General features: G+C 37.3%; 1 long non-coding RNA gene across 1 annotated transcript in view; it reads left to right on the forward strand.

Annotated features, from left to right (window-relative positions):
- The window catches only part of LOC107051798, a 51,915-nt gene that overhangs the window by 31,323 nt on the left and 4,106 nt on the right, over positions 1-16,486 (forward strand). The window contains exons 5-7 of the long non-coding RNA XR_006939210.1: positions 7,786-7,813; positions 10,986-11,200; positions 12,471-16,478. This is a non-coding gene — a long non-coding RNA (uncharacterized LOC107051798). The remainder of the gene's footprint in view (positions 1-7,785; positions 7,814-10,985; positions 11,201-12,470; positions 16,479-16,486) is intronic.

Below are 16,486 nucleotides of genomic sequence, written 5' to 3' on the forward strand. Positions count from 1 at the left end.
GAGATCACAGAAAGTGGCTGTTACTGGAGGTATTTTCTAGAGCTAAGAGGAGTATGCCCTGCCACCTGAAGTCCCATGCTTGAATACCTTATCTAAGCCTGCCCTTGTCTCTATTTTTCTATTTCAATCTAAAATAAAACATCTTGTATTTATTGTATCATCACGTTTAGACACTACCATTTTGGAATCTCCTGTGGACATCATCAGATCCAGATGTTTCCAAATGTCATCATCCATACACTGAAATGATTACAAATAGAGATATATTTCTGTAAGCTGTTGCTACTCATTGAGGATTGCCAGTTTCCACTGGCGTGGAGGAGACTTTTATTTTAATGGGGTGGGGATGGCCTGAAGTTTAATACTACAGATTTTTAAGTTACACATATTGTTGCATGAAGCACAAATGGTTGCACTCTGTTCTCTCATAAATTTGGAGTGATTTCCAAAGATGTTGCTAATTTTAACACGTGTGGGTTGATTTTAATATTGGAATTACATGGTCTGATTACCTATTTCTATCTGTAAACAGTGGGATGAGAGTTTGTTTTGCACTCTGAACAAGATATTAAAAGTACAATTCATTTCCAGAGAAGAACTGTTTTTCCTTCACATCACTCCATTGACCTAAATCACCTGAGAACAGCACTGGTATTTATATATGCTGTACGCTGCTCTTTCTGACTTGTGAATGAATGCTACTGCCCTCTACTGCAACAAGTATCTAATCTGTGCTCAAAGTTGCATGCTCTCCCTTCTGAACATGCAAAAAAAAAAAAAAAAAAAAAAAAAAAAAGGGAAATGAGTTATATGGATAACCAGACTCAGAGATATATGCAGCAGCTCAAGAGTGGTAGAGGCTTGTGCCAGCATTTTCTGCACTGCTCTGGATGTCAGGACAAGATTCGAATTCCTACAGTGGGGAAAAGCAAAGATGTATTACAGCTTGCTGTTATTGTGCCCTCATTAGTAAAGTGACAACACATTTTTAGATTTTCTTAACTATTCATTGATTTGGACACAATAATAGTAAGTCAGGGTTTCTAAAGTCACATTTTTGGACACTATGATGAGTATCACAGTGTTAAAATTGTATGTACTCTTCTCACTCCTGCAAATGACAATTAATAATTAGGTATTGTACATTCAAGGTATGATTAACAAAGTTATGCAGCCAAGTGTCAGACCCTCTATCCAGTATGCTGGGTGAATGTTTATCTGTTGTGTCTTTTAGGAAAATTAAGGAGGTGGTAGGAGAGCTCCGTCTTTCCTACAGCTGATTTAGATTGCACATTGGAAAGAACTAATTTTTGCTAGGAAATTAGTCCAGTAATATCACCTGGATGAAACTATCTTGCCCTTTATTAACAACAAAATCTTTCAAGAAATTGAAATGTGCTCTTTCTTAAATTACCATCTGATGACAATGTATTACAAAAACCACCTCACTACTTATCTGCTTTTCTCTCCCTTCTCTGGTAGATGATCTTGGCCAGGTAAATCTAAGAATGATGTTAACCTAGACTTTGGTTTGGTGCTGTCGGATCTTCCTGCCCTAATACATGGTTACTTAACTGTAACATGGTACATGACAAGCATCAATCTTTCACTATTCTGAGAACTTTATCTTACTCTAAGTTAATGTAGCATGAACTGCAGCATCCTGGCAAAAATCCCATCTCTGCTGAGCTGTATCTTCTGAAAGAGGTGAGGGCCTTCCAGGGGCCAATGCATGAACCTGGTTGTGCTGGAAATACGATGCTGAGGATATCACTTTATTTTCTGTATTTGTGAGTGAGAGAAAGTTACATCCCTTCCTTAACAGGTGGGTTTAGCCCAAATGCCTATGTTGGCTTTTTCTTGTGTGTGTTTGTTTATTTTTTATTCACTGCTGTTTATATGCCCTTAGCTAGTGGTTATGATGTCTTAATGCAAATAGCTACAGATCATTAAAATGCAGTGCTGTATGGAGTAGCTGAGCGTGTCTCATTTCCTACTGCCTCCAGATGATTTATGAGCATGTTCTCTCCAGCTTCCAGGCTCCTAAACCAGAATTGTTCTTAGGATTATAAAACAGTTTGCATTATATCTAGTGTTTTCACTACAAAATCCAGATTGAACAAAAAGCTGAGGAAAGCCTCATATGCTGCTGAGCACTGTTGCTATCTACTGAAAGACGAAGTCGCTCAATACTCTTGTTAGAGGAGTGGACACAAGAGGACAACAAAGAGATTGTGATTATTCAAAGACTGTAAAAGTGTCTCACAGTTCACATTAGAAAGGATTATTACCAAAGCCTGTCTGACTGAAGGAGATACATATATATTTCATTTCAGGGGTATATGCATGTAGATATATATATACAGCCTTGCTAAGTACTCTATGTCTTTACTCAAAGTTCAGATCTCTCATTAGGAAGCTACTAAATCCCCAAACTGCACTGTAATGATCAGCTGGCTTTTTCATGAAATAAAAATTTAGCTATAAATTTAGGCTTCAAATTTACAGAATATGAGTTCTTCATAAGTGTATACTTACAATTTTCCCAAGGTTTAAAACAGAAGACAAAATTGTTGAAGAAGAGTGCTTGAGGTACTCACTTAGAGATCTGCTGATGCCTCGTGGCAAATTAAAGAACTAATTAACTGCCTTTGATGACATGTCCATGTCATGCTTAAGGCTCTGTGGATTCTGTGTCAAATGAAATTGCACTTAACTTTTTTAGAGCAGATACTGACTTTAAATCAGTAATAACATAGCTGCATCAAAAAGAACACCTGAATTTACTATCTTTGAAACAATATACAATTAAAAAAATATGGACTGTACTTGATTTCAATCTATGTTTACAGTGATGGAAAGAAAATTACAGTTACTGCTTTTTAGCTTATCAAATGTGTGTTAGATTTATTTTGGAATGTCAAAAATGGAGCTTCAATTTTATTGTATGGAATGGAATCCACACAGTAAAATTCATCTACTGTTAAACCTTCCAGTCTAACATTAATAATGTGAATAATTTGACACTGGAAATTTTTTCAATGGCTGAATAATGAAAGATCCAGATTAAGTTAATGCAACTCTAATTTTTTTGTCTAGATTCTGAAAGTAATGAAATTGGAAAAAATTGGTCACTGGGGGGTTATCACAATTTTAAATGATATAGCAATGTTGTTTTCATAAATACTTATTGCCATGTTGGCTAAACAAGGCTCAATAAACTCTAGACGCAGAATTCATCAATATAGTCTTCTTAAGAGTTCTTCATATTATTGTTGGACAATGTAAAAAAATACTCTGGGGAGAAAGGATGTTGATACTGAGAAAAATATTTCATTCAGCACCATGTATACTCATCCTACGGTTCTGTGTGAAAAGAATTTCCGTCAACACATTACTGAAGTAATACTCTTAATAGTACTGAAAATGGAATGCAAGCATAACTGAAATTTGGAAAATAAGAAAAATTACTCTCTGAGTTAGAACTAAAATTAAACCTCTAAGGTCTTGTGCCTCTAATATAACTTAACTCTGATCTGTTCATTTTGATCTAGAGTCTATTGGAGAGGACTCCTCACAAGGAGTTACACCTCATATCTTTACTGGAGATTTAGTTTCTCCCAGTTGTTCTTTGGTAGGAATGAAGTAAAAACAAACAAACAACAACAACAACAACAACAAATGTAGCTGAATCTTTTTGTAAACTCTCAAGCTTAAAGACACAAGCTAAAGCATGACATGGGTTTTCGGTTAATCCACCACATGATTTATTTACTGTAAACATGTCTGAAGCATGGGAAATGATTTCCAGAGGTCTGAACATGAATTTTCTGGACAAACTGAAAAACCAGCTTCTAAAGACCTGTGGACTGATATTGTTAAGATTTTTCTTCTAATTTAGATCTGTGAATCCACATGATCACATGGCCTTCTCCTCAGTCCAATCCATGAACCCCTGAGCAAATATGCATTAATCAAGACATGCATTTAGTGCTTCAAAAGGCTGCGAAAAGAGCATTTCTTTCCTTCCTGGTCACTAAAGCATGAAAATACGTCAAAGAGCATTTTAATCTCACCAGCCAAGAGCTTTCTGTGTTCAAGTAATACCAATGGTTAATTGGATATAGAGAAACTTGTCAGCATCTTTCTGTTTGTACAGTTTGAGTTTCTACAGAGATATGATATGTTGTTTCATTATACATTTTTCAAAGAAAGCAGAGAAGAGAAATGTAAATTGTGGAATTTGGCAGGTGACATTGAGAACGTTATCTGAACAAAGGATGTAGAGGATGCTGTAATAATAATAAATAACTCTTTTTATGATTATGCACTCAAGTTGTGTATCTGGAGAAGTAATGACTTAAACTGTGGACTAAATGTCCAAATCAAGGAAACCAACATGGATATTTCGAAAATGATACACTCAGTGACAATTAAATTAAGAATGAGACATCACTTCCAAGATATGAGGATCAGAGGCAAGAAAATGGTACAGTTGATTGTAAGCCCCTTCCAGAGGACGGCAACAAAGCTGATGAGGGGTCTGGAGCACAGGCCTTGTGAGGAGTGGCTAAAGGAGCTGGGATTGTTCAGTCTAGAGAAGAGGAGGCTCAGGGGAGACCTTATTGCTCTCTATAACTACCTGAAAGGAGATTGTAGTGAGCTGGGGGTCAGCCTCTTCTCTCGTTTGACTGGTGATAGGACTAGAGGGAATGGCTTCAAGCTGAGCCAGGGAAGATTCAGGCTGGACATTAGGAAATACTACTTCTCTGAAAGGGTGGTCAGGCACCGGAATGGGCTGCCCAGAGAGGTGGTGGAGTCACCGACCCTGGTGGTGTTCAAAGAGTGTTTGGATGTTGTGTTGAGGGACATGGTTTAGCGAGAACCATTGGTGAAGGGCAAACGAATGGTTGGACTGGATGATCCTGTGAGTCTTTTCCAACCTTAGCGACTCTATGATTCTATGGTTCTATGATTCTAAGCATTGCTCAGCAAAGGATGAAACATTACTTCTTTTTCTGTACTGATGAAAATAAGATAAAGCACAAAGCAATTTGCTGTTGGTTTTTTTTTTGTTTGTTTGTTTTTTGTTGTTGGTTTTAAGTAAATATAGAAGATCTCAATCAGACAAAAGTTTTTTTTTTAATAAGGACTACAGAGTGTCAGTTTAAGTACTCATCCTAAGAAGGCAGCCATGATGGTTTCTGAAAGAATTGATAACTTTTACTAGTATATTCTGTTAATATGATAGTTTCCCTGTCTACCATCTATACGGCTGTCATCTTATAACTGAAATGCTTCCAAATGCATTTTAACATGAACCAGCTATTTATTGACATTATTAGGTAATGCAGAACTTTTATTCTTCACTCCTGTCTTTCTCTTTCAAATGTGCTCCCCCCTCCTCTACCCCAGGTGTTTTGGACCAAATCTTGCTCATAAGATACATCAATAGAAAAAAAAAAGATATTAATGCACTATTCATTCAGTGTAATCATAATTCTGTTCCTGCAGTTCTTTATTCTGCATTATTTTTTTGTTCAAGTAAGGTTATTGCTCAGCTCTAAACAGAGGTTATATTTCCATCTAAAACTACTTTAATGACTGCACTGTTCCACTTCGTCCTTGAGTAATTATTGCTTTAGAATCTCAATGAAGACAGTTTAATCTGACCTTTGATTTTTCTCCTGCTTGTGATTTCTTACTTATAGTTCTCATGCAGCAAACCTACTGTAAAGAGTTGTTTTTGTGATTCATATATTTTTAAGTTAGAGTTCTTGTTTTCTTTTCTCCTATTTCCAGAGTTATCCACATGTGATCAGTGCTTTATGCTTTCCATTATTCTGCCTAACTATCTATAAATGCTTTCTGGATTTTTTTTTAATTTGTTTTTCTTTTCTTTGTTTAAGTTTTTGTTTTGTTTTCTTTTGTTTTTTTTTCTTTTCCTTCCCCTGCATGTTGCTGGAAATGCTCTTGCTCAACATTTCATGGGGACTTTTTGGTTGTTGGCTTCTCTTTTCGCTACTGGTAGCAGTGATAGACCAAATCTGTAAACTCTCAAATTTGACTAAATTCCCTAGCGGTTAAATCTTGTGAACTGGGCATTGTATACCCGTGAGGTCATTAATGTATTATTTTTTCTTGAATGTGAGCCTCATAGTTACAAAGCAAATGGATTTAATGTTCTTCTTAAGGTGAACTGGTGTCTCCTGACCTTGGAGGTCTGCCTTAGACCAGGAACCAGATTGTCCATGGCTGTTCTACGCAGTGGGATGGGAGGAAGCAGTAATAAGGGGTGAGGGAGAAAGCACCATATAAATATGTGGATTAACAAGACTGAGATCTGAGCTTGTCTTTTTAATCCTTCTTGGCTTGTCTCCCTGCTTCATTATGTCTATTCAATAGCAATTTAGTGGAAGACCTGCAGCTTAGGGGAATTACTAGTTGATCTCTGAAATCTGTGAGCAGAACAAGCCAAACTAAGCACTATTAGAAAAGCATTATGATCCCAAGTTTTCTTACCAAAGAGTGATTTTATATGTTTGACTTTGAGTTGGGGACAAAGCACCAACATTTATCTTCACTGTACAGTCTCTATGGTTTAGTAGAGTTGGTATGAAACAGAACATCCTTTATGCAAAGTGCCTGGGACCTCAGGTGGCATTTGGGATACTCTAAAAGTAGAACATCCTGTAAGATGCAGGTGTACTGGTAGATGAATGTGCATTTAAGTATGTACCCAACCCTAAATTAAATAGAAGAGTCTTAATTGTTCTTACAGTGTTATGGAGCAGAAAAAAACATGTCAGTTGTACCATGTGGAGCTTCCTAAAGAAATGATGGGGGGGGGGGGGTCTGACTTCTGTGATGCCAACTGCTGCACAAATGCTAAAACCCCATGTAAGTACGGAACAAAAGAATAATGGGTACAGTTTCGAATTATGGCTGTAAGGGGATTTAGTTTGAATATTTAAGATGAAGTCAAGTATTTGTACAGGAAGCTGGCCATTTACCTTCCTATGTTTATCTCTCATTACTGCCTAGTTGTATTCAGCAGACGTTGAGTTGGCAAACTGTAGTTTTTCAGAAATTTTAAGTGGACTTACTTTGGCACTAAAATACCATATTGCTTCATTTTGCATGCTTGAGCTGTACAATTCCTGGCGGTAAAAATTGCACTTTTGGGGTTTTTGCATTCATTCCACTTAAGACACAGAAATCATAAGTGGCTATGTCTCTCCTGGCAGACTAAAAGTGAAGTTCCTGGTTCTCCCTTTCTCATATACCAACAGAAGGTCTCCACTGACCTTATAGAATTATAGAATAACCTTACAGTTAATAGAATTCTCCTGACATAGAAGTGGTGCAAAAGCAGATTGAATCTCAAACGTATTTGCAAGTTTAACTGAGATTCATCAGACTTGGGTCTAATGAAGTACAGTAATTATGTATACGTTTGGCAACATTTGTCTCCTGGTTGATATTTTTATGTTCAGATGTTTTATTACTTACAGATGCTTTGTTTCTGCTTATTTTGCAGATTTCCATTTTTTAAGCAATTTCATGTAATTTTGCAACTATCTAGTAAACATTACAATACTGGGGCTTTTCAAATGGTACAAAAATAAATTGGCTCTTTCAAGTTAAAATCTTACTTCACTGTAAAGTCTATTATTTCTTTTGTTTTTAATTAGCATAGCATTCTTCTTTTTAATGCAATTATGTATTTTCTTGTAGATATATAACACAGAAAAAGTACAGCTAAGTTCTTTGCTTACATTACAGTTTACAAAATTGTTCCTCATACGAGAGGGTAAGTATTTTAATTTTTTGTTCAGTAAAATGAAATAATAATCTTTAAATCTTACCCAAATATTTGGGTTTGTCCATTGTAATACACTGCAAAGTTTTAATAATGTCAGTGTGTAAATGAAGGTTACTTTTTTAAAAAAAAAACAACCGTGGCATCAAGATTGTCTTGGTGGCGCATTCATTTATGACATAGTCTGTATATTGAGTGATTAAGCTAGCACTAGAAACATATCCTTCTTTATCAAGCCATTCAGGATGACTTCATTTGGGATTCATTCCCAACTCCACCATATTCTTTCGTTTGAACTTTAAAATATCAGATAGAAAGAACATAATTCATGGCTGTCTTGGGGCTTGATTCACCTGCCTCTGACATCAATTTTATGCCAACATAACTCCATTGAAAATGATGATATTACTCTGATGCTATACTGGTTTAATAGAGTAGCAAATTGGGCTGAAGGGATTTTTCTCGCTTACTTCTAATTTTCTGATTAAAGCAGAGTTATTGAAACTCATAAAATCCATGCAACATTATTGCCCCACTGTGGGCTATCTACATCAGAAACCTCACTTCATTCTGGGGCTTAAAGAAATTCCCAGCTGGCCTCAGCACATTTAAAGTACATTCAGTCAAATTCTTTGTCAGGATCTTTATTTTGTAATTTGCTTATTATTTTAGCCACATTCCAGTGTTTTGCAAACACAGTGCTTATATTCCATAGATTTCAGATTCTTGGGCAGATGGAACACTATCTCTAAATTCTTGTATGTCTATCTTGTCCTTCCTCTCTCAGCAGCCAATAAAATAGGAGACCACCTTTTTTATTATTGTTTCAAGTTTGATCCTTTGTGTAGAAGAATTTGTGTAGTTTGGTTGCACTGACACAATGTAAGGGCTTCCTCACAGATGTGGTGAGTATCCCATCCCTGGAGACACTCAAGGTCAGACTGGATATGGTTCTGAGAAACCTGATGTAGCTGTAGGTGTCCCTGTTCCTTACAGGGAAGTTGGACCAGATGGCCTTTAAGGGTCTCTTCCAACTCTAATGATTCTATGGTTCTATGATTATCTTGACCAAACCGATACAGCAGAAAGAAGAGACAGAAGGCTTTATTTAACTTATTGTTATTATTATTGTTATTACTGCAGTTATTGTTATTATTGTTATTGCTATTATTATTATTGGCACTACTGATATTCGGATCCTGCCCATGCAAGAAAGAATAACATATACATGCCGTCTCCCTAAGCAGAACATCCTTCTCTCTATGCATCATTGATGCAGGAGTGGGTTAGTGAGCCATGTGGCATGATCAGTGTGATGGAGCCAGCCAGCTGCAGTCCAGCCCCAGCTTGTGGCTGCAGGAGGGTGTGTGACTCTCCCAAAGCCTGCCTGAGTGCACGTAGGGTGCCTGCTCTATCTGGAGGAATTTATGTAGCATGTGCATTTCTGCTGCTAAGTAGTTCAAGATCATGAGTCAGAAACTCCTTAATAAGTTGCATTGTTCAAAAATAATGCAGCTGTAAAGAACTTGGAGGGGATTTTGTTTTCTCCTTTTCTGTACTCTTCTAGTCCTTGTTTTCAGTTTTTCTTCAGCAATCTAAAGGATGAGAAGTGAATTATTTATTAGTGAAAGCTGAGTATCCATGTCATTGCCTGATTCCACAAGCCAGACCTTAGAACCAACAACAGAATACTGAGGGGCTCTGGGTTGAATCAGAAAAGTTGGCAGCTATCTGGCACGTTCATCTGGATTGTTTATGTTTTCTCTTCTGGGAGCTTCCTTTGAAATCATTGCATCACTGCTCTCTGGAAGAAATAATTACTGATGGACAGTTTTTTTCAAAATAATCCAGAGAGTTTTCAACAATGTATAGTCCACTTTAGTTCACACTGCATCACAGACACTGTAGGACTAAGTTTTCCAACACACTATCCAAACAGGCAGTACAGCAAAGGAAGGAAAGAATATCTATTCTTTAGACATTCTTTCCTTCAGAGCAGAACTGGAAAAATGAGGAGATAGTGACTACATGACCTCTTCTCATGTCTCCAAGAAGATTCAGTCAGGTCTGGTTTGACACATTACTGTGGTTTGTAGTTCTGTGCATGCTGTTGGACAGAAGCGAGGAGACTGAGCTCATTTCTGCATGTGGCAATCTGAGGAATGCTAATAGCTTGAATTCCTATAAATAAGTGTAGCAAGAACAGAAATTGTTCTTCAACCTCTGCCTGGAGGGTTGCAGAAGCTCTTCTCTTCAGGACACTTTGGAAAGTCAATCTAAAGTAAATCAAAGTGCAACATTTTTCTGTGTAATAAAAATGATTTTCCATTTGATTCTGCTTAATTTGATACTTACACTGCAAAGGAGTGTAGAGGTTTTTTATTGAATTAGAGACCTTTGATAGAGATCCCTATAGAACCCTAAAAGAGAGGTCTTCTATTTGATTGGAGACTACAGTCTAGAAGCACAGAGACTAGGAGATATAAGTATTATGGGGAAAAAGAAAAAGGAGAATAAAAAACTTATTTAATTTCAGAATAGTTTCTGGTATGTGAAGTCCCGAATGAAGATTTATGTTGGTCCTACTTGGTCCAAATGGGTTGCTTCTCCTTAATAACAAAGCTTCCTTTGAGGATGTTTAATGCATACTGCTGCTGCCAGATACAACCTTGTACTTTTTCTAGGTTTTGAAATAGACTGGGCAATTCCTAAGCTTTCTTTGGCATGTGAAGATAATTAATGTGTTGGACTATAAACCAACTGCTCACCCAAAAGTGCAGGAGGCCCGGCTGATGTAGATTAGAAATAAACAAAAGGAACTGGAAATTTCTGTAGAAGTAGTATTATAAAAACCTTGCTTCTGTGTTATTTGATAGAAAATATATTGGGTAATGCAAATAGTCTGTGGAGGATTCTCTGCCTGTCACTCTAAAAACTATTATTTTCTTGTCCTTTTACACCAGATAGCATAGAAAACACTGAGCCTAGTTATAGCCTCTTGAAAGGGAAGGAAAAAGTGAGAATTAAGTAATAAATCTGGATAATATACACAAAGAGCACTGGCATAGTAGGGGTAACAAATGCAAACGAGAGAGTTTTCCAGCTGCGCTGTGCCACACAGAAGCATCTTCAAAAACTACAGCGCATGTTGGGTTTGTTCCAGATCTCAGCATTCTTGATGGAGTGTAATGGGCTGCGGTGCCCCCAGAAATAGCCTTTAAAAGCCCCAGGCTGATCAGCATAATTGCTGTCTCTTAAAACTTTGTGCCAGCACTGATGTGAATGGAGGAGACTCCAGCAATGCGCCTGTTTCCATGGAGTACATCAAAGAACAATGGAGCAGAAGGCAAAACTTGGATGAAGCTACCCTCAGGAAAGGTTTGTTTTTGTTTGAGAACTGACACAAACTATACATAAATTAATAAACTGAAATGACTGTAAATAGCCTATGAAAACATGCTACAATAAAATTGTTTAGAATTCTTTTTCATTAAACCACTTCACATTTGAGAGGATGACTGGAAAAGAAGATCCTGTATTTTTTTAAGAAATCCACAGGCATTACAGCAAATTAGTGAGTTTTCCAGTTCAAATATTTTGAGTATTTTTTTAATGTTTGCACAGGCTCAAGATTTCTGAGCCCATGTAATAATTTACAAAAAATCCCACTATTTCTTGCTTTGCTGAGACTCACCACATGGCATACAGTTAACACTTTGCTTTAGCATGAGCTGTGCTGTGTTTAATAGTTTGCAGAGTAGGCGGTGCCACTATTCGTATGTGGTTCCTTATAGTAACAGGGATGAGAGCAGATAAAATTTATGTCTTGCTTTCCCAAAGCAAATTGTATGGCTCTGTGGCTATCTGAAAGGAAAGACCACTTACAGTTTAGCCACACAAACATAATCGCTGTGCATTCTTAAATATATGAGTGGCTGCATTAAAGTGCAGTCAGCCTGGATAACCAAAATGTTGGGTAAGAGGAGGGAAAAAAGATTTGCTTCTCATTATTTTTTCCTCTCAAAGTATGTCTGCCTTACTCAGAATTTCCTATACCTGATTCTTTGGTGTCTGTGACCACCAACAGAGCTTCCCCAGCCCTTGCAGTCTGGTTTAAACGTGTGTGCTGTATATTCTCCTTGTCCAAAGGGCTCTGGTAAAGGCATTTATCTGCTGAATGACATGCAGACTGCCAGATTCAACAGATGACAGCTTAGCACAACACCAGTGACCACCAATGGTGTGGTTTTTATTTTGGGATCCTGCTCTTCCTTTTATAAAATTATTGTAGCTATTGACTTTTTTCTTCCTTGTCAAGCTGTTTCTTGTGAGTTTGTGAATCCTTCTCCTCTGTCCCTTATTAAGGACTGATCTTGATTTCACATGAACTGATTTTGTGCTGTTCCTCCTCTTGCCTTCAGCATTTGCTTGTGGTTTGTGCTCACATGAAATCAGAAGCAGTTTGAGAACAGATGGGAATAAACAGGCATGCACACTAACATGTGTCTTCTCTCACCCTCCCTCTTTCTCACCTGTTGGCAATTTGCTAACCTCTGTTAAATTTAAGAAATATGGCAGCTAAGAAAACACACTTATCATGACTCCCCTTTTTTTTTTTTTTTTTTTTTTTTTTTTTTTTTACAAACAGAGGCTGGTACATTTGTGGACAGGGAAAAGAGACAGAACATGAAAGAAGCATGCTAAATGGAGAATCTCAAGTCATCCAGGCCAGTCCTTTGGCATCAGCAGCAACCATGTAACAGAGGTCTTTTTCATGAACACATCAAGAACATCACTAACTTGGCAATGTTGTAGTCTGAAGAACTCTGTCCCATTCTGGTAAAGTTGGGCACGGTACAAATTAATTTCTTTAGGGATGGCATACTGCTCTTGGAGGATGGTTTAAGAGCCCCAGGAAATTAAAACTTTGGATGGAAGCAGATTTGTACAATGTGACTACATCCTTCCACCATTCTGCATATCACCACTACAGTTCCTAACAGGAATTTCCTCAGCAAAAAAAAACATATGCAGAGATAATAACCTCCCTGCTGATACTGGCAGATACTCTTCTTTCTGATGGACTCATTTCATTCATGGACGCAACAGGGGGTGAAAGGATTATTTTAGCATATTTATTTTCTTTCCTTTCACATCATTCACTGAGTATGCACAAATTGGAAGAATGCCAAATTGTTTACAGAAGATCAGAGATGGTTCGAGCCAAAGCTATCAGTCTAAGTGCCCTCAAACTTTAGGGGTTTTCTGATGTGGCTTTGACTCCAAAAGCCATGACTCAGCCCCATCTCTGCACCAGAACGAGCACCAAAATGAATGTTAAGGACAAGCCCTGTACTGAGCTGTACTGTGAGCTCCCACTGAGTGCTAGACATGAGAAATCTCCCTGACTCTGTCAGTGTAAAGCTTCCAAGATGCAGGTAATGTACATCATAAATTTGAGCTGAAAAATTTACTACAAGTGCTTTTCCTTCAAAAATCTCAGTAAGATCCTATCTCCTTCCCCTTCCAGACCACCCACAATTACAACCACAAGCCACCCACATGCCAGTCACCCCATCATCGTTAGAGGTCATCTGTCATTCTCAGTATCATTCTAAAAGCATAGTTGCCAAGACAACAAACCACTTTAAACAGATGTTTAATGTCACAGATAGAATTCATATAGTTAGAATTAATATTGACATTTTTAACGTGTTTACTCCCTACTAAGTGCCTGCATAATTTGTGAATCTTTGCTATATATATAGTACCAAAGGGGTGGCTTTGTAGTGATATGGGGATCAGACATTTGAAGGAAGGAATTCTGAGCTGAGGTACTTCACTAGCTCTGGCTGAGCAGTGTGGTACCACGGGGTGTTTATGCAAAACCCTCAAGCCAGTGTCATCACCCAAAATGAAGAGAATATTGTAATGACATTTCCAGTACTTCCTACTTCCTTTACTTTCTTATTTTTTAGAGAATCATAGAATTGCTAAGGTTGGAAAAGGCTCACAGGAGCATCCAGTCCAACCATTCACCCATCACCAATGGCTCTCGCTAAACCATGCCACACAACACAACATCCATTTCTTTCTTCCTCCTTTTTTTTTTTCTTTTTTCTTTTTTTTTTTTTTTTTCCAGATCATGTCATACACATATTGAAACTGCCGAGCAGATAAGTAGCAAGGAAGAATTTTCAAGTGCATCAAAATAGAAGTATTTATCCTCAGACATCTACTGCTAATATTTTTCTTAAAGTCTTCCTAAGACTAATGCTTTTCTGTTCAGAGAGATGAAATCTTCACCTATGCTTTTATCAGCTCTGGCTTTGATCATTTTTACCTTATTTTCCTTAACTTATCTGAGGCTCGTTCACATGCAGCCATTATAGGTGATCATCTATTCTTACCACTGAAGATACATATCTGTAATGTTTTTCTTCTCTTTTACAGTGACAATGTTATTTGAAAGGTTCTTTTTCCTCACTCAGGTCCATTCTTAATAGTCAGCTCCTATGCCTTTAGGTATTGCCCTTTGAGGGGAGACAGATGTGTGATCAGGAATTCATTTTTACAATTAATTTATTTTTTAATTTGAAATACTTTGTGATGTTGGTCATGATATACATGTGTCTTCAATTGACTCCACTATATTATTGCTGTTTATTGTTTCTGTCATCTTTGATTTCCTCTTCTGTTACAGCTCTCACTTGTTAAAAATTTTCTTAATTTCAGACCTGTGTACTACAACTTACACATCTGCTTACCTTTAGTCATCTGTGTATTCCCATTGATTCCAGTGAGAATACACACATACTTCAAATTAAGCACATGTTCAAGATTTTTGGAGTTAAATAATGAAAAATAAAGTCTAGTTGTTATTATTTTTTACCAGCTTCAACAGCTAGCAGCTTCTGCAGATGGCTAAACCTGCAGAGATTTAAAAACCATTGTTACTGAAGAAAAGACTGTATGCCTAAAATCAGTAAGATTTGAAAAGAGGTCTTGACAATATGAAGGACATGATTTTTTATGGCAGTAATAGTGGTGTGAGCTTTCATAGCAAGAGTTTTCCAGGATGGTAGATCTGGTAACAACTCAACATTTTACTCTCTTCTGGAGACAATATTCAGATCAGATACAGTTTTCCTCCTTCATATGGATTATTATTATCAAAATGATGAGGCAGGGGGGTAAGGGATTGTAAATTTTTGATGGGAAACACCCTCTGTGTAACTGGTGCTAGCTTATTTGGTAATCAGAGGGGAGTTCTGATCTTTAAACTGCTGTAGAACAGGCACCTGAAGGATAACAGAAGTTTCTGAGTAAAGGTTAGGTGAAAAATCAGGTTGAAAAGCCATTTGTACTGGGAAGATTGACTACGTAACTACAATTTATTTTTCTTATTTCTGTGCATTTGTTTCATATTTAAAATGTTACAGTGAGGACAGGAAGTAGCTCAAATTTCAGTCTGCATTAAGTAGCATTGTAACTGCTCATCAACTAAAAAGAAATTATAGGTGATAGCAGTATTAATCATGTGCCCTCTGATATTTCAAATTATTTGAATGAACTTAAACCATTACAATTATAATCACTAAAATGATTTCAAAAGTCATTGCTAGTACTAATACATTTGACTACTAGCAGAGTGGCATGTAAGAGAAAATGAAAACTGTAGGAAGATAATATACTGACTGCTTCATTTTGATACAACTCTTCATCGCTGCTCAATTGAAACTTGAAAAACTTGTTTCAAGATGCATGAAAGTTAACTAAAATGTTTTATTCTAACACAGCATAGGTCTCAAAATATTGACAGCTCCAAGGGACAGAAATTGTGAGCTGCCACCATCTGCAGCTGCACAGCCAATATATGTGTTATTTATTGAGTCTGGAAAACATCCCTGAAAGAGCAGGATCAGAAGGCAGCTCATATAAGGGCAGATGCCAAGAGATGGGAGATTGAGCCCTACACCCAACTCATTGCTTAGTACCAGTGCTTCTCTGGCCCCTAGAAGTTAAGGAAAAAGCCCTAGCTGCTATGGGATCTGTTGGGAATAGAAAACCAAAAGCCAGAGGAAAAGAGAGAGAAAAGCAGAGGGAGCAAAAAACAAAAACAAACAAACAAACAAAACCAAACCAAAACAACAACAAAAAACCACTAATGTTTCCCAGGAATGTCTCCTGAAAAAAAAAGAACTCAGGTCTGAATGTTTTGGCTGCACAGATGCGATCACAGCCCTGAAAATCTTTATAATAAATAATCTAATCTATTTCTCTGATAACTTAGAATAATGGTGAGGTGTGTTTTTTGTTTGTTTGTTTGTTGTTTTTTTTTTTGCCTCATATATATACTCTGCAGTTAATTATTCCCTTATTTTTTTATTAAAAACAAAACAAAAAAAAAAAGAAATCTTTCTGTATGGTAACTTGTGAGTCATAGCCTGAACCACTGATTGAACACCTGGGGAAGGGACCCGGTCAGCCCTGGAAGAACAGGTGAAGGCAATTCAGCTGTGTGACTGGAAGGGGTGGAGCCTGGCTGCACCTTTCTTAGACCTCATCTAAGGGCTGACTACTACTGGTAAAGGATCTCTGGTTGGAGATCTCTCTCTTGTGGAGTTTTCCTGCAGGCCTGGATCTTTGGCAGTGGGTGAGCAT

Source organism: Gallus gallus, chromosome 4 (genome assembly GCF_016699485.2).
Source record: "Gallus gallus isolate bGalGal1 chromosome 4, bGalGal1.mat.broiler.GRCg7b, whole genome shotgun sequence".
Classification (NCBI taxonomy): Eukaryota; Metazoa; Chordata; class Aves; order Galliformes; family Phasianidae; genus Gallus; species Gallus gallus.